The sequence below is a fragment of the Schistocerca nitens genome, chromosome 4, assembly GCF_023898315.1.
Source record: "Schistocerca nitens isolate TAMUIC-IGC-003100 chromosome 4, iqSchNite1.1, whole genome shotgun sequence".
Taxonomy (NCBI): Eukaryota; Metazoa; Arthropoda; class Insecta; order Orthoptera; family Acrididae; genus Schistocerca; species Schistocerca nitens.
Window position 1 is genome coordinate 46,854,044 of NC_064617.1, and position 19,980 is coordinate 46,874,023.

At 38.2% G+C, this 19,980-nt stretch overlaps 1 protein-coding gene across 1 annotated transcript in view; it reads left to right on the forward strand.

Annotated features, from left to right (window-relative positions):
- LOC126251469 (atrial natriuretic peptide receptor 2-like) overlaps window positions 1–19,980 on the forward strand; it is a 301,860-nt gene that overhangs the window by 1,551 nt on the left and 280,329 nt on the right. Inside the window, exon 2 of the mRNA XM_049951908.1 lies at window positions 15,808–15,927. The gene's annotated coding sequence lies outside the window, so the exon portion shown is untranslated. The remainder of the gene's footprint in view (window positions 1–15,807; window positions 15,928–19,980) is intronic.

Below are 19,980 nucleotides of genomic sequence, written 5' to 3' on the forward strand. Positions count from 1 at the left end.
AAAAGTTGAAGTCTCCACTTAATAATACCTCATTCTTTATGGTAGACATAGTACCTATTCTTGACAAAACCAACACTGTGAAATTAAGAGATAAATAAAAAAGAATGACCATCTGCTGTCATTTCAGTAGCGTTTTTACTTTGCTACAGGGCCTCACAAAGTGGCTAAGAATTTAGCCTGATGCCTTGGGCGATCAGGAAAGAGCGTTTAAGAACTAACTGGGAGAATTATGTGAAGTTCTCCCTCACTCATGTACATATATTTCCCCTTCGAGATTAAGCTTTTTCCTTGGCCCACAACAGCAAACGCATGCTGTTGTCACAGTGTTATTTTGTCCAAGCACCATCATGAAGAAATGACTGCTACCCAGAAGATGTCCATTGCTAACATGGTTTATGCGGCTACATTGCACTTGGTTCACACAGTTGCTCCCTACACAGCTCATTCATATTCAACTGTGGTGCTCTTGCTGCTGCTTCACTACGGTGCTGTACTGAAGGATTTCAGTGCGTGGCAAACAGGTGCTGAAGCAAATATGCTATTTGATTGAAGGCTTCCATTTTTGCCTATTTCTGCCAAAAGAGGATTGGAGCAAGATGTGACATTTGAGCACGCCAGCAGAACAGATGAAGGGTACATAAAACTTACTTCTCATTCAGCCAGTACTTTTCCCACTACCAAGTTTTGGCTAGTACAATCCTATTTGTAAATAAAACATGCATTGTCTGACAATAAAAGTGATGCACCCAGAAGACATGGGTGAATGCCAATGAAACTTTGTACATGTCATACCATTGGCAGGTATGTAAATGATAAGACATACAGTCCTGAGGAGGAAAGTCTTCCCTTCTCATGCTGTCCAGTATGTATTTCCTGACCAAGGGTTCTGGGTGACTTTTCCAAACTACCCCTCTTCCTAAACCTCTCCAGTTCCTTTCCCTTCACCCCTCTTCCTTCCCCTTCAACCCTTATGTCAGAAGAACAAGTTACTGGCTATTTTTGTAGCTATGTTGTGTAATGAGTAAAAACTCTACTCCAGATTCCATGTGGGGTACAGGGGGTAAGTGGCATCCCACCCGCCCCCCCCCCCACCCCCCCACACCCTATTCTGGGGTAGAAAATTGACTACCTGGTTCCAAAATCTGCAGTTGGTGATGAGGAGACTTGGAGCAGAGGAAGAGGATGTACAAGATCAAAATATGTGGAGGAAAATTTTGAAGAGACAGTGGTGAATACTTGTGTGTTGGTATATTAAAATTTGTGAGCTTTTATTATGTTGAAGAAAAGCTTCTAAATTGATGAGATGAAAAATACTTAGAAAATTATAAAATTTTCTAAATATGCATAAAAACCTGCAGTGAGATAGTTTACCTGGGGGGAGGGGGAGGGGGAGGGGAGGGGAGGGGTTGGGTTGAGGGTGAGTGAGATGCAGCTTCGACAGTTCTGCCAGGGGTACAGGGGTCATATAGGACGGCCTTGGTATGGCTCTGCTAGACCAACATTTTGAATCACAATTTCATCATCTATTCTTCTCTTGTTATGGATGGAGCTTTCACGTCCTTGTTTTTAGACTGTTACATGATGAAGAAATTGATGAAATGTATGATGAGATAAAAGAAATTATTCAGGTAGTGAAGGGAGACGAAAATTTAATAGTCATGGGTGACTGGAATTCAAGAGTAGGAAAAGGGAGAGAAGGAAACATAGTAGGTGAATATGGATTGGAGGAGAGAAATGAAAGAGGAAGCTGTCTGATAGAATTTTGCACAGAGCAGAACTTAATCATAGCTAACACTTGGTTCAAGAATCATAAAAGAAGGTTGTATACATGGAAGAATCCTGGACATACTACAAGGTATCAGATAGATTATATTATGGTACGATAGAGATTTAGGAACCAGGTTTTAAATTGTAAGACATTTCCAGGGGCAGATGTGGATTCTGACCACAATCTATTGGTTATGAACTGTAGATTAAAACTGAAGAAACTGCAAAAAGGTGGGAATTTAAGGAGATGGGAGCTGGATAAACTGAAAGAACCAGAGGTTGTACAGAGTTTCAGGGAGAGCATAAGGGAGCAATTGACAGGAATGGGGGAAAGAAATACAGTAGAAGAATGGGTAGCTCTGAGGTATGAAGTAGGCAAAAAGACGAGGGCTAGTAGAAATCCTTGGGTAACAGAAGAAATATTGAATTTAATTGATGAAAGGAGAAAATATAAAAATGCTGTAAATGAAGCAGGCAAAAAGGAATACAATCGTCTCAAAAATGAGATCGACGGGAAGTTCAAAATGGCTAAGCAGGGATGGCTAGAGGACGAATGTAAGGATGTAGAGGCTTATCTCACTAGGGGTAAGATAGATACTGCCTACAGGAAAATTAAAGAGACCTTTGGAGAAAAGAGAACCACTTGTATGAATATCAAGAGCTCATATGGAAATCCAGTTCTAAGCAAAGAAGGGAAAGTAGAAAGGTGGAAGGAGTATATAGAGGGTCTATACAAGGGCGATGTACTTGAGGACAATATTATGGAAATGGAAGAGGATGTAGATGAAGATGAAATGGGAGATACAATACTGCGTGAAGAGTTTGACAGAGCACTGAAAGACCTGAGTTGAAACAAGGCCCCGGGAGTAGAAAACATTCCATTGGAACTACTGACGGCCTTGGGAGAGGCAGTCCTGACAAAACTCTACCATCTGGTGAGCAAGATGTATGAGACAGGCGAAATACCCTCAGACTTCAAGAAGAATATAATAATTCCAATCCCAAAGAAAGCAGGTGTTGGCAGATGTGAAAATTACCGAACGATCAGTTTAATAAGTCACAGCTGAAAAATACTAACGCGAATTCTTTACAGACGAATGGAAAAACTGGTAGAAGCCGACCTCGGGGAAGATCAGTTTGGATTCCGCAGAAATGTTGGAACACCTGAGGCAATACTGACCCTACGACTTATCTTAGAAAATAGATTAAGGAAAGGCAAACCTACATTTCTAGCATTTGCGGACTTAGAGAAAGCTTTTGACAATGTTGACTGGAATACTCTCTTTCAAATTCTAAAGGAGGCAGGGGTAAAATACAGGGAGTGAAAGGCTATTTACAATTTGTACAGAAACCAGATGGCAGTTATAAGAGTCGAGGGGCATGAAAGGGAAGCAGTGGTCGGGAAGGGAGTGAGACTCGGTTGTAGCCTCTCCCCGATGTTGTTCAATCTGTATATTGAGCAAGCAGTAAAGGAAACATAGACGATAAATAGTTTGGACATGAAGAGAATAGAAGCTTTCGAAATGTGGTGTTACAGAAGAATGCTGAAGATTAGATGGGTAGATCACATAACTAATGAGGAGGTATTGAATAGAATTGGGGAGAAGAGGAGTTTGTGGCACAACTTGACAAGAAGAAGGGACCGGTTGGTAGGACATGTTCTGAGGCATCAAGGGATCACAAATTTAGCAGTCGTGGGCAGCGTGGAGGGTAAAAATGGTAGAGGGAGACCAAGAGATGAATACACTAAGCAGATTCAGAAGGATGTAGGTTGCAGTAAGTACTGGGAGATGAAGAAGCTTGCTCAGGATAGAGTAGCATGGAGAGCTGCATCAAACCAGTCTCACGACTGAAGACAACAACAACAACAACAACATGGACGTGCACTGTTTTCAGCAGGAAGTGCATGTGGTAGCTATAACTTGCCACCTACAAATCAGTAAAACTGATTTGTAGATTTTCAAACCCATTTGTGCTGAATGCTGATAGCTGGTGTTCACTGCATTGTCTGCTTTGTTGCTGTGCTGTGCCTCATTGTACTAATTTGATGGTGATTTTCTTGTAAATGAGTGGTGAGTTAATTTCTGGCCCATTAAGGGAGTTATTTTCTATTCCAGTTCAGAAAAGGCACCTAGTTAGTTGGATAAAATGCCAGAAGATATTGTAGAACATGGTGAAATGCTGTGGTGCTGAGAAAATTCAAAGAAATGTTCATACATCTGATTCACAGTCTTCCCTCAGAGTTGGAATGCACACCAGTATGGGACTGCATAGCATCACTACACACAGGTGACATGTATCCAAAAGTAACATCAATAATACAGTTGTCTGGAACAAAATTCAACACAGCAGTCACAGAACTCTTTTCGTGGGTAGGAGAAGTAGCTCTTTTAGGATAAATCCAGACAACAGGTTCCCCAGACTAAAGAGCACCAGTAGCAGTTTAAAAAATTCTGAAACAATCACTTACAAGGTAGATTGTAACACATCAAATAGCAAACATGCTACATGTCATAAAGAAAAATAGATCAATGATAAAAGCAATATGGGACATTTCATAGACTTCACAATCCTTCATCAAAACATGCAATGGAGGGGAAAAAAACCAGTTTTAAGCTGATCTCAGATCTTTGAACTGCACTGTAATTTGTGTCACTGAAAACTGGTATAGAGACACTGAAATCCAACGTAGTCGAGGGCAGATGACCATGCATTTACCTTGGAAAAGAAACACAGTTCAAATCAAAACATGACTTACATACAATAAATGAGGATAAACACATTGAAATATCAGCTATTGAATTAACAGGGCATGATAACAACAAGAAATTTATCATTTTTGTGTGTGTATCAAACTCCCAGTGGTAGTGTGTATACTTTTTTCAACAAATTGACAGAAATCTCGATAAAGTCTCAAGTACAAATGTCAACATAATGTTGTGTAGAGACAAAAAATGACTGCATTGGTAATTGGTCATGTGGCCACAAATTTGGAAGAGAAAAGTGTGATGTAGCTGTAAAAGAAGTTGGATTATCAGACTGTTTCTGGCAAATAATAAGAGTAAAATCAGGTATAAAAAAATTTCCTGAACTTCTAGCTTTATTAGAAAATAAAATACTAGATGTTTCAAAAGAATTAGCAAACCAAAGCTGAAATGGAGTGTATAGTGAAACCAATGTAAATGTTATATTTTCTAAATTATCAACATTATTTAAAATAAACTTTGGAAAGACATTTCCAAAAATACCCACATCGGTATCAATATTACACAAAAATGTATAGATAACAGCAGGTATTAAGAAGTGCTCCAAATCCTTAAGTACTGCAGTTCTATGACAATGAGTCATAATGAGCCAGAGTTCTTGAATTTCTACCATAGGTTAAAAAAATTTATATGAAGGTGCTGATTACTATAAAAAAAGTCATTTAATGATAAAAGAATAAACAATGCAGAGAATAAAAGTAAAGCAATCTGGGATGTCATAAACAAGAAAACAGGGAGAGGTAAACAAAGGCATAATAACATTCTGATAAAGGAAGGAGATAAAGTAATAAATTATCCATACCACTTAGCAAGCTGTGTGAGTGAGCATTTAATAGGTATTAGAGACAAGTTACAGCCAAAATTCCCAAAAACGAATGTAAAACCTATAAATAGTTATGCACTAAGTACAATGATGTTGCTACCAACCACAGAGCATGAAATCAGTAAAACTGTACTAAAACTAAAAACTAAAAGAAGCTGGCTTAGACAAAGTAACAATGTGTGCACTAAAACAAAGCATAGAGAGTATACAAGCTCTCTTAGCAAATGTAATAAATGAAGCCTTCACGTCAGAGAAATGCCAGATATTTAAAACAGACAAGAGTTTTACAGCTACCTAAGATAGGTAATTCAGGAGAAGCAGACAAACTCCAGTCCATTTCCCTGCCATCACCATACTAAAAAATAACAGAATCAGTTATGAAAGACAGATTAATCAGTTACTTGAATAAATACAACCTTTTAAGTGAATCACAGTTTGATTGCTGAAGTAGTAGAAATACAGAATCAGCCATAGTAGAATTCACAAAAGTGATGCTCAATGCTCTTAGCAATGAGTGTGTCACTGGTATATTTTTAGATCATTCTACAGTTTTTGATACTGTTGGCCATAAAATTCTGCTAAATAGGCTAGATGCATTAGAAATTAGGTCAGCTTATGATTGATTCTGATTATATCCAGCAGATACGGTACAAAGAGTACAAATAACACATACTTAAAATAAGTGTAAAATGTAAGTGAAACACTTATCAGAGCCAAAATACATTCATATAAGAGTTTCTCAGCATAGTACGTTAGGACCAGTATTGTTCCTGACATACATCTATGACTTTCCCAGCCGTGTGGAGTGGCCATGTAGTTTGAGGCACCATGTCACGGATTGCACGGGCCCTCACAAACATGGATGTGTATGTTGTTCTTAGCATAAGTTAGTTTAAGCAGTGTGTAAGTCTAGGGACCAATGACCTCAGCAATGTGGTCCCTTAAAAATTCACACACACTTGAACATTTTTTTGACTTTCCTACTAGTGTTACAACTTATCAATAAGCAATAAAGTGGCATTAAACATAAAGAAAACAAATGCCATGAATTTCAGTTTGAAGAGGGAAACAACTCTATTAAATTAAATGTAGATGGCACCTTTATAGACAGAGTGAAAAATGCAAAATTTCTAGGGAATAAGTATTGATTCTCATTTGAAGTGGTGTGAACACACAAAGATATTTGCAAACAGAATGTCATCAGCATGTTATGACCTCAGAGTATTATCAGCAGGCAGCAAGTGTCTTTTAGTTACATTCTAAGCATAAGTATACTCAGTTCTTAGCTACAGCATTCCCTTCTGGAGATCAAATGCACAAAATATGAACACAGTTTTTCAGCTGCAGAAAAGGGCCACAAAAATGAAAGTAAAAACAAAAAAAAGGTTATTTGAGCTCATTGTGAAAATATGTTCAAAGCTCTTGGGATTTTATCTGTACCATAAAAATACATTTACCAAACAGTCATATACATCAAAAATACATTGGTAATTACTACACTGCATTGTCCATGGCCATGAAACAAGGTCTAGACTGAACTTAACGTTTGCCAAGAAAGAATAATCGTAAAACTCAAAACAGCATTCTTGTCTAACGAATAATAGGAGAGTAAAGAAATTTCTAAAATAAATTTATTTAAAAAGGCCGTCAAAAAGTACCTGTAAGCCTAACATTCTATCCACTGAAGGATTACTTAGATAAGATAGGATTTGGTAAAAATTGTAACACAAATGATAATAATAATAATAATAATGATAAAATGTCTAACGTTCCACCTACACTTTTACACTATATTTCATCCACTTTTTTTCTGATTTTCTGGAAAATCCTACTTGCAAAGCTATGCAATGTATAATAACAACATCTTGTCCTTTTCCTGAGGTCAACATCTCACACATTATAGAAAGATGGTGACTCAGTTTTTTTCAGGCTAGCATCTGAGAAGTTGCAGTGCACAAAATGGCCCTGACATCAGCTGATAGCGAGTGTAATGTGTGTAGTGTTACAAAACAATGTGTGTATAATGTTTGTAGTGTGTGCAGTGACTGGGAGTGAGAAATGAATGAATACTGTAACATTAGCCTTTTTCATTATTAAACAACTTATTCGTAAAACAGTTTTGTACACTAGGGGTAAATCGAATGTGTTGTACCCTATGATTAGTGTGTGAGTTCACTGGGTGTGGTGTAACTGTGCATGTGTGTTTGAGTCAGCCACCAACTGTATTAGTGTGGGCCAGCTGCTGGAGGCCGCCTACTACTACTTCTACTACTGTGTACTTGGTAGTTACATGCATAAATTAATGTGACTTACTGTCACTGGCATTCTACGGATCGGAGCGTGGAATGTCAGGTCCCTTAATCGGGCAGGTAGGTTAGAAAATTTGAAAAGGGAAATGGATAGGTTAAAGTTAGATATAGTGGGAATTAGTGAAGTTCGGTGGCAGGAGGAACAAGACTTCTGGTCAGGTGACTACAGGGTTATAAACACAAAGTCAAATAGGGGCAATGCAGGAGTAGGTTTAATAATGAATAGGAAAATAGGAACGCGGGTAAGCTACTACAAACAGCTTAGTGAACGCATTATTGTGGCCAAGATAGATACGAAGCTCACACCTACTACAGTAGTACAAGTTTATATGCCAACTAGCTCTGCAGATGACGAAGAAATTGAAGAAATGTATGATGAAATAAAAGAAATTATTCAGATAGTGAAGGGAGACGAAAATTTAATAGTCATAGGTGACTGGAATTCGAGTGTAGGAAAAGGGAGAGAAGGAAACGTAGTAGGTGAATATGGATTGGGGCTAAGAAATGAAAGAGGAAGCCGCCTGGTAGAATTTTGCACAGAGCACAACTTAATCATAGCCAACACTTGGTTTAAGAATCATGATAGAAGGTTGTATACATGGAAGAACCCTGGAGATACTAAAAGGTATCAGATAGATTATATAATTTTAAGACAGAGATTTAGGAACCAGGTTTTAAATTGTAAGGCATTTCCAGGGGCAGATGTGGACTCTGACCACAATCTATTGGTTATGACCTGTAGATTAAAACTGAAGAAACTGCAAAAAGGTGGGAATTTAAGGAGATGGGACCTGGATAAACTGAAAGAACCAGAGGTTGTACAGAGTTTCAGGGAGAGCATAAGGGAACAATTGACAGGAATGGGGGAAAGAAATACAGTAGAAGAGGAATGGGTAGCTTTGAGGGATGAAGTAGTGAAGGCCGCAGAGGATCAAGTAGGTAAAAAGACGAGGGCTAGTAGAAATCCTTGGGTAACAGAAGAAATATTGAATTTAATTGATGAAAGGAGAAAATATAAAAATGCAGTAAATGAAGCAGGCAAAAAGGAATACAAACATATCAAAAATGAGATCGACAGGAAGTGCAAAATGGCTAAGCAGGGATGGCTAGAGGACAAATGTAAGGATGTAGAGGCTTATCTCACTAGGGGTAAGATAGATACTGCCTACAGGAAAATTAAAGAGACCTTTGGAGATAGGAGAACCACTTGTATGAACATCAAGAGCTCAGATGGAAACCCAGTTCTAAGCAAAGAAGGGAAGGCAGAAAGGTGGAAGGAGTATATAGAGGGTTTATACAAGGGCGATGTACTTGAGGACAATATTATGGAAATGGAAGAGGATGTAGATGAAGATGAAATGGGAGATACGATACTGCGTGAAGAGTTTGACAGAGCACTGAAAGACCTGAGTCGAAACAAGGCCCCCGGAGTAGACAACATTCCATTGGAACTACTGACGGCCTTGGGAGAGCCGGTCCTGACAAAACTCTACCATCTGGTGAGCAAGATGTATGAAACAGGCGAAATACCCTCAGACGTCAAGAAGAATATAATTATTCCAATCCCAAAGAAAGCAGGTGTTGACAGATGTGAAAATTACCAAACTATCAGTTTAATAAGTCACAGCTGCAAAATACTAACGCGAATTCTTTATAGACGAATGGAAAAACTAGTAGAAGTTGACCTCCGAGAAGATCAGTTTGGATTCCGTAGAAATACTGGAACACGTGAGGCAATACTGACCTTACGACTTATCTTAGAAGAAAGATTAAGGAAAGGCAAACCTACGTTTCTAGCATTTGTAGACTTAGAGAAAGCTTTTGACAATATTGACTGGAATACTCTCTTTCAAATTCTAAAGGTGGCAGGGGTAAAATACAGGGAGCGAAAGGCTATTTACAATTTGTACAGAAGCCAGATGGCAGTTATAAGAGTCGAGGGGCATGAAAGGGAAGCAGTGGTTGGGAAGGGAGTGAGACAGGGTTGTAGCCTCTCCCCGATGTTATTCAATCTGTATATTGAGCAAGCAGTAAAGGAAACAAAAGAAAAATTTGGAGTAGGTATTAAAAGCCATGGAGAAGAAATAAAAACTTTGAGGTTCGCCGATGACATTGTAATTCTGTCAGAGACAGCAAAGGACTTGGAAGAGCAGTTGAACAGAATGGATGGTGTCTTGAAGGGAGGATATAAGATGAACATCAACAAAAGCAAAACGAGGATAATGGAATGTAGTCGAATTAAGTCGGGTGATGTTGAGGGTATTAGATTAGGAAATGAGACACTTACAGTAGTAAAGGAGTTTTGCTATTTGGGGAGCAAAATAACTGATGATGGTCGAAGTAGAGAGGATATAAAATGTAGACTGGCAATGGCAAGGAAATCGTTTCTGAAGAAGAGAAATTTGTTAACATCGAGTATAGATTTAAGTGTCAGGAAGTCGTTTCTGAAAGTATTTGTATGGAGTGTAGCCATGTCTGGAAGTGAAACATGGACGATAACTAGTTTGGACAAGAAGAGAATAGAAGCTTTCGAAATGTGGTGCTACAGAAGAATGCTGAAGATTAGATGGGTAGATCACGTAACTAATGAGGAGGTATTGAATAGAATTGGGGAGAAGAGGAGTTTGTGGCACAACTTGACTAGAAGAAGGGATCGGTTGGTAGGACATGTTCTGAGGCATCAAGGGATCACCAATTTAGTATTGGAGGGCAGCGTGGAGGGTAAAAATCGTAGGGGGAGACCAAGAGATGAATATACTAAGCAGATTCAGAAGGATGTAGGTTGCAGTAGGTACTGGGAGATGAAGAAGCTTGCACAGGATAGAGTAGCATGGAGAGCTGCATCAAACCAGTCTCATGACTGAAGACCACAACAACAACTTTTTTTCTGTGCCTTCATTGAAAAATAAAAGTAATACACTGCATAGTGACAGACCTGCAGATGCTTCTTTTCGGGCTGTAGCTGAGGAAAACTGAATGAGGACTTTGAAATCCCTGGGAAGGATTACTGAAGGCACAGCAGCGTAATGGATGTAGCCACTGGTACATCTGTTACCTCATTGTCAACATCAACACTTCAGATAGTAGCGACACATCTGAGAAAACACACACACAAACACACACACACACACACACACACACACACACACACACACACACACACACACACACACACACACACACATGCAAGTGACAGTGGAACTGTTAGTGCACCCAAAGCTTCAGAGAAATAGTGCATTATTTTCTTTTAATTTTTCATTACTGAACTTTTGTTAAAACGTGTGACATCCAGTCAAAATCAAAACTGTAAGTAGTCTTGTATTCTTCCCTATGCAAGTATAGGTCTACTTGTGTCTGCTTCTAATTTCACGTTGATCAACAGCTACCTCCAGGACTGGAAGTTTCATGTTCAAGCTGGATCTGGAATGTCTACCTGCCATGTTATCCATGCTGGAGTCACTCAAGGCTCCTTACTGGGACAGTTACTCTACATTCCCTACAAATCATATATGCCACCAGGTCGGATTACTGTACACGCAGATGACATGGTGCTCTTCATGAAGTGCAGAAACAATGCCTTAGCAATGACACATCTGCAACATGCAGCTGACAATCTTGTAGCTTGGGCATAGCTTCCGTTTAATGTGGCTAAACTGCAGGCGATCATTATCACCATGAGAAACATTCCACCTGCTCTCCAACAATTTACTGTACAAGGAACTCCCCTCCCATGGTCCACAACTGTTTGAGTCTTGGTGTCACTTTCGACCAGCATCTTACGTAGTGGCACCACACTAGCGATGTCTGATGCAGAGTGCTATGATAACTCCAGGATCTCTCCCTGGTGCTGCACTGTTCTTACACACTGCCACCATGTATTGGAATCACCCTCTCCAATTGCCTCGTACTCCCATTTCTGAAATATGCGGCAGCTGTTTGGGGCAGTGCCACCAAAATCCACATCAGGTGCCTACAGACTATTCAAAATAGAGCACTCCAGGCTGCAATTCACCTACCTTGCTAATATCACACATGTGCTGCACCAGCTAGCAGATGTGCAACCACTGCGAGATCACTACAAGTAGTTGGTGCACCAGTCTTACATCAACTGTGCAGCCTTCAACAATGTCAGCATCCTTACTCTATCAACAAGCTTCACTGGATGTGTGGAATATGGTAGCCTGACCTTCTGCCTGAATGAAAATTGTTGAACTCTGTGATCATGATGTGCAGGAGACAACACTCTCTCGACCGTTAGCACCTGCCCTGCGCCGACATGCTCAACCAACATCAGCACACATGAGGACATGTCAAGCAGCGCACCATTCTATGCCACTAGGGCATAATGACTCTCAGATGGTAATGTCCACAAGTCAAGTCACGTTCACACATCTCCAACACGCAAGTGGTAGAAGAAGCACTGTGTGTGAAGTTGAAGTTATTTAATGTAATGATTTATGTGACACTTTTTTCAAAAGAAAAGACTGCCCATGCCTCAGGAAGGAGTTCAAATAGGTTAACAACAACAAAAATTTTGGAAGACTCCAGTGATAAGATGTACAGTGCTGCAATTATTTTAAATGGTGTATAAAAAACTAACGATTGTCGCTAGCAGAAGAATACTAATAAGCAGAAGAATACTAATCAGAGCCCTAAACTCAACCAGATGAAATAACATTGGTTCACAGCAAACAGTGTAGACCTATGTCTTAATCTCGCAAAAACTCATATTATATGATTTCAAACAAACAATAATGACCTTTAACAAAGAAGTAAAAATCGATGATCATACATAATGGCATGTAAGTAAAATACACTTCTGATAGGTATGTAATTGTATAAACAGTGTTTACCAAGCACAAGGAAGCAATGAGAAAGTTGTGTAAAATAGATAGCCATACATCTTCCAGAATCAGTTTTAAGGATGTGTTGAAGTTGTTACACTCACTTCCCAAAACATTTACTCCTTACTGGGTTTTGTTGCTGACAAAAAAACTTCATTTCAACTGAACTGTGATCTATACAATAACAATAAAAGGCACAAAAATTGTTTTCTTGTAGACTTTGCCTCCTTGTCAAGAAGGGTTATATACTCTTGCCCACAAGTATTGAACAAGCTCGGAGCAAACCCAAAGCAAGAAAGTGGAATTCAAACCAGTTGGGAAGAACACCAGACATATGTGTAATCAGCCTATCTATCTGAAATTATCTGAATATCTACATTCAAAGGTTGAAGGAAAGTTCTTTTACCTACATGGCAAGCAGCAGAGATTCTTATAAAACTGCAGCTGTTTAATATCTAACTAACTGAGGGAGAAACCAGCTGTTTTCAGAATGTCAGATTTCTTTCTGATTTACTTGATTAAATTTATCTGGCATAAATATGAATAGCATTGAATGCTTATTTTTGGTACGGTAGATCTGTACAGATTAAGTAATGTACACCTGACTTGTTACACATCCTTCCCATTAATGGACAAATATGAGAGTGGCTGGTGTGCGTGCTGAAGCTGAAGGCTGTTCATTATGTTCGGCATATGCATAACAAAAGAGTTACAGTTAGATCAGTATCTCCCATGACTTTTCCATGACTACAAATAGCTTCTTTTCCAAAATGCATGCAATATTATTTTATGGAAATAAATTACAGTCTCGCATAATGCAACAGTTGAAGAAGTGGAATAATCTTGGCAGTCCTTGCTAGGAATTGATTTTGTGGTTGTCTCGTTTTTTACATTAGCTTTTATTGTGAAAAACAATGTATCCCTTGGATACTGTGAGATGGATCTTAAGTTTCAGGCATATTAACATTGGTATAATGTAGGTATTGAACTTTATTTAAAAACATATCTCTCTGAATCCTGAATCACCTATCTGATCCAAAATGTGTCATACAAACATTAAAAGATAGGTATATTACACTGCTGTCAACACAGTAACATATGCGTACCAGAAAACTTTCTGGAATGTCATGTTTTTATCACAGTATACATATAAATTTTATTCAGCTTGAAGGAAAACTGAAAGGAACTGTTCAAAAAAGTTATGTACGACATCCATATTTGTAAACACGGCTGGTCATAAATGGAAGGGGATCAAGAAATGAAAGAAATACAGTGATGAAACCATAAGAAAAGGTTAGAAAGCACTGCAGGCCATTCTATTAAGTTGACTCCAGCTTTCTGTTCACAAGACAATGTCAGTGTACTTGTGTAATATTATTTTGAAATAAGAACCCCTCATCGAAATTTTGACTGTAGTGCCAAACAATAGGTTGGACATTCCTGCCCCAGTACTGCTTAAACCTCAAATTACTCCTGATAAGCATTGAATATCCATACATAATACTCAACAAAATCATGACTGACCTACAACTGTGAAACTGTGGCGTTAACATGAATGAATGAGATGCCATTGGTACCTGGCCACCTGCATATGTTTCTGTGACAATCATCAGGTGTCATGCAAATCCTACATTCATCAGTGAGGAGAACCCAACACCATTCCAGGTGTTTGCTTGTACATCTCCTTAACACACCACTATAGTGAAATTGAGAAGAATGCAGAGAGACAAATTAATCACATGAAGATGGTTGCACACCCTCTGGATTGACACAGCCTACCAGTTACTCCTGAAAAGCAGCACACAGTTCTGTTGCATTCTCTTAGAGTGTGTAACAAACCATAATTTGTAGACAGTTGTTGTCACCTAATGTTGTTGACTATGGGCAACTACTAAAAAGCAGATCTTAACTAATTCGTGTTTCATTATCGTGGTTGAATGTTCAAATGACATTATGGTGGATATATGCCAAGCCAGACAACTTCCCATGTTGTCAGCCCTTCTTGCAGTAAAGTGGCACTGTACACCCAGTATAAGCTTCAAATGACCCCCTTGAGGCATGTTGACACACTAAACAGAACAAAAGTGCACCTTCATTCCTCTCAAAACTGTATATAGTGATTTCCTAAGGTCTAAAGAGTATTGAGAAAGAGGTCTCTAACAATAAAAAATAAATAAAAGTAAAAACAACACAAACTATCAAGGTTAAGAGTGTCGTGCAAAACTTGTATGGAGCAGATTAGTTGAATTCTGTTGTTTATATTGTGTTGGCGGTTCTGATGTTGTTCGACAGAAAGCTAAACTTCTGCTTGAAACAATATATATTCACAAGTGCAGTACATATTATTGTTGTTATTGTCCACAGTCCAAAGACTGGTTTGATGCAGCTCTCCACAGTAATGTATCCTGTGCAGGCCTCATCTTCTGTACATAAATACGGCAACTTGCAGCCATTTGAATGTGCTTACTGTAATCAAGCCCTTGTCTACATCTGCAACTCAGCACGCACCACTCTCTGGCCAAGGACCACTAACCTCAACAGGGCCACCAGCCTTACTATATTTCTGACTAGGCGGTATGTCAACATCACTGACCGACCCAAAGACACAATTTTACCACAGCAACCGTCTGGATGAGGCTCACCATGATAACAATAAACAGATTCATGCGCATACACAACAGGAAATTCACGTTCTTCAGGCAAACTTTCCCAAACTAAATCAAGCACTACTGCACAATCAATAAGTTCCTGATCACCACTCCATGTCAATGACCAGGATTAAATTCCAAACCTCTCCACTGTATCTCATGAAATTAGGGCATGTGACACTGTTGATTATGATCTGCCCAACAGATGAGGATTTAAGCTCAGCAATCCCATTGGCACTATTTGAGGGGAGTAGGCTGTCACTGGGTTTTACCCTCACCCTTCTCTCATCATCATCATCATCATCATCATCATCATCACACAATACAGTCATAACTATATACTATGCATGCATCCAGCACACTCACCAACACAATATAAGTATGTATTATATGACACAGCTCTCACATATCCACAAGAGCCAATGTGCATGGAGGAAAAACAGTCTTTCCAGCAGGTGGCTGATGATACCCCATGGGATATTCCAGCAATCAGTGTCATATGACATGTACATTTACTTCAGCTGTTTTTTATGGGGTGATGAACTCTGACATAGATTGAATACCTCTCCTCTGTGGCCAGTAGTAACTTTTGAAAACAAGATCTTGAATTCAGGCTCTTTACGTTATAATTTATGCTTTGGTATTTTACAGATCACTGCTACTCTCCGTGTTCAACCAGACACTAAACTGCATATCTCATGTGCGTTGGGAGTTGTGGAAAGATATTTCTGTGGACCAAGATTTCTTCTATGACTATGTGTCAAACATCAGGTAACAATTTTTTCTATCGAATATGGCAAAATAACAATGCATACATAATGTGTTTTGTGCAGAAATGTTATCTATACTCACTATCAGGTATGATGAAAATAAAAGGGTGTGTGCAGATGCTGGCTCTACACAGACAATACCAGAGCTGCTGGCAGATTATGTCTTTCATGACAAGAGATGAAGGAATATTGTCACATTCTCACATCAATATGGCTGTGCAAATCACTATGTGTTCTTGGAAAAAAAGGTGGTAGTATTCACAAGAGTTAAAAAAATATTCATCATAGTAAACACAGTAGATGTATGGTATGTAAGATATAGTCAAAATAAGAATCAACAGAAATGTTTCCTGTGCATAATTTGTGATTACTGACTGTCTTTTGAATTTCTGCTTTCATATCAAGAGAATGTTTTTTCATGATACATTCATTGACTTGCCATCTTACAAGGAATTTATCATCTTCCAAACTAATCTGCATCTTAGCATACATTACAGATTAATCTGTCATTACAGCCTTCATCCCGAGAGAAAGTCTCCTTTTATGTGAAAAATTCATTGGAGCTACAAATCAGCCAGTTTAATGAAGTAGGCAGCCACAACTCAAAAGAAAATCACAAAATGCCAACAAAGATAAAAACCATGAATCAACTGAGAAGAAGTGAGCAGTTTTAATTTTGCTACCAGAAATGCATTTACTATTTTCTCATGTCTCAGTTGTTACGTGAAACTGTCATCCCATCAGTTATACAAAATGACATGTTGCCAACCTATGAAAAATAGAGAAACACTGTCCTAGCTGGCATTGGTTCCAATCTAGACATCTAGACTTTAGCCCTGATATTGTATATATAAAGCTAAAATTTGTTTTCCATGATGAGAAGTGCATGACTTACCATAGGATTGTTAGTTCCAGGACATGGTATGAGAGTTGTTGTAGTATATTTCATATGGGTGACTGTAGTGGTGTGGGAATTGGGGAAGTAAACAAGGCTCATTGGTTGTGTAGGATTTGCTGTAGAGATAGGAAAATAGTAGAACAGGAGGAGAAAATTGTTGCCCTTCTGGTGGAACTAGATAAGGTCTACCAAGATCTGGAGAGGTTAAAGGGGAAGAAGGGAAAAGAGAGGTGGGAAATGAAAACAGGTTATAGATGAAATAGGAATAGAACTTTCTCAGACAGTGTTGTTGTCAATGTGGAAAATAGGTTTTGTGTGTTGTAACAGATGGAAACTGATGAGCCATAAGTAGATTAGGAGTAGAAACAAACTTTCAAACAGTTTTTGAGAGGTAAGAAGTCAGAAAAAGTCGTAAAGAAGAAGAAAGTTTTGTTGTTAGATAGTACACATGGTAGAAATGTTAAGCAACTGCTGCAGTATGTTTTAGGATCAGATTACCAGGGCTTAAGTTTTTTAAACCTATTGCGAGTGTGGGTCAGGTGATAGAGGATGTAGATTCACTTTGAAAGACTTCACAAAGGAAGACACTATGGTAATAGTGGGTGGGGCAGGCAGCAATATAGGCAGGGATCAAAATTATTCAGTTGAGGATGAAGTGATAAAGATAGCTTCAGCAATGAGACATACTGATGTTGGACATATATATGTTCTGAGGCACCATTACTGGTCTCATTGAAACTCTTCTGTTAGGAGAGTTATTTAAGAGGTGAAATAACTTTTTGGATCAGGTATGGAGTCTCATATTGGTGTGGTTCTTGTTGAGACTGTCAGTAGGTGGGACTATACTAAGCACGGCCTTCACCTCAACAGGAAAGGGAAAACTGTCTGTGCTAATATCAAATAACTTTAGGGGAAGGGGGGGGGGGGGGTCATTATCACAAGTGGTAAAGTACCAGTGGTTACAAGTGACAGAGCAGCTGTTTTTAGGGTAGGGATGGCAGAAACAAAAGATGTTCAGAGACAGACTGAAAATTACTGTCACACTGATAAAACAGGTAGCCAGAAAGCTAATTTTAATGTACACAATTCATGCAGACAGTCTGTGACTGAAACTGAAATTACTCAAAAACAGACAGAAAAATTAGGTTCCTCCATTTGTAATTCAGCCAGTGCACAAAATCAGTTATCCTTATTGTATCAGAATATCTGAGGACTAAGGGATAATCTTAATGAGTTGCTTATTTGTGTTGAAGAATTAGAGTTGAGCAAACCAGTTGATATAATCCACCTCTCTAAACATCATGTGACCACTGGTATAGATATGTTACATGTTACTCTACTTCTGTAGAGAAAATATGGAGAAAGGAGGAGTTCTCACATTTCTCAGAAACTGTTTTGAGTCCTAGAGTATTGATGTTAATAACTTTTACTCAGAGCAGCACTTAGAAGCTTGTGCAACAGTAGTAGTATTTCATAGTAAGTCCTTTATAATAGTAAGTATATACAGAGCACCTTCAGGAAACTTTAACGTCTTAATAAAAAATCTGGAAGCTCTCTTGTCCCATCTCACAATAAAACACGAAGAAATAGCGATTGCTGGTGATTTTAATGTAGATTTATTGAAAAGGTGTGTCAGTGAACAACTATTGTGATCAGGAACATTGTCAATCAGTTTAATTCCTACTGTGAACTTTGCAACTAGGGTATGTAAATGCTATGTAAATGAGACTGCTATTGACAGTGTCATTGTAGACAGATCTAGGAACAAAAAGTCATATCACAAAATCCAGTAGTAAATGGGCTATCCAGTAATTACATGAAACATTTTGTGTTAACAATAAATCAGTCAAAAATTGAGAAGATTAGGAAACTGCTCAAAGAGATGAACTGGATACATGTTTACAGTACTCCTGACTCAAATGGAAATTGCAAAGCATTCATTAATAAAGTTATTTCCTCTTTTTAAAATTGTTTTCTCCCAAAGGTAACTGAAATCCATCAGAAGTCTAAAAATTAACCATCCGTCACACAACCTACATGAATTGATAATATTCTAACAAATTATGTATTTGAAGATGTTTATAAATTTTGCATAGATTTAGGAATCTCTGACTACTCTGCATTATTCATTGAACTACCAAAAATTAAGAATGAAATTTCATGTAACAAAAGCCATATGAAAAGAAATTTCAATGAAAATTTTCAGTTCCACTTAGAAATAAGATAAGAGAGGTTGATGGCCTTACAACAGCTGTATTTTGAGTAATAGTAACTTTAACAATTTTTAAGTAGCTTTCATGAAATATGTGATAAAAATTTGCCACTTAGAACTGCATGCAACAAAATGACTGATAAACTTAAATGGATAACCCAGGGTATAAAAATTTCTAGTGCCAGGATGAGAAAACTCCAGAATGAACTGAAATATAATAAAAACAGATGTTTTACTGAGTATGTTCGTTGTTATAAAGCTATATTTAAAAAAGTTGTGAAGGCAGTCAAACAAATAGCAAACAAGAAGTTCATTGTGTGTACAACATAAAAGTAAAACACAAGCAGTGTGGTCTGTTGTCAAATCAGAGGTAGGTGTTAGAGTTAGTAGTAATGAAATATGTAGGATTAAAGTAGATAATAGCTTTATTGCAAACCCAGCTGAAATATCAGAGTGATAGAGCCAAGTATTAGAGTAATGTAAATCCCTTTGGAATCCACCAAGAAGCTGAGCATCTTATGGATTTTAAAAAAGCCACATTAGAGGATGTGGAAAATGTTATACTATCATTAAAAATAAAAATACTGCTGTGTGGGATGGGATACCCACTAAAGTGATCAAAGCAGTGTGTAGCATAATAGTAACACCCCAAATTAAAATATTCAATTAGTCTTTTGAACAGGAATGCTTTACCGATGTTTTGAAATAGACTGAAGTGAAACCTCTGTTCAAGAAAGGGTTGGAGGAAGACACAGATAACTATTGGCCTATTTCTATTCCTCCAGTCTTATCAAAAGTGTTATAGAAATAAGCTGCAAACCAGATCAAAAACTGTATTGTAAAAAATGATATTATTATAAGTAACTAATTTGGATTTCAACCAGAAAAAGCACTGTGGATGCAATAAATAACTTTGTTGAAAAGATAGGCAGATCATTGGATCA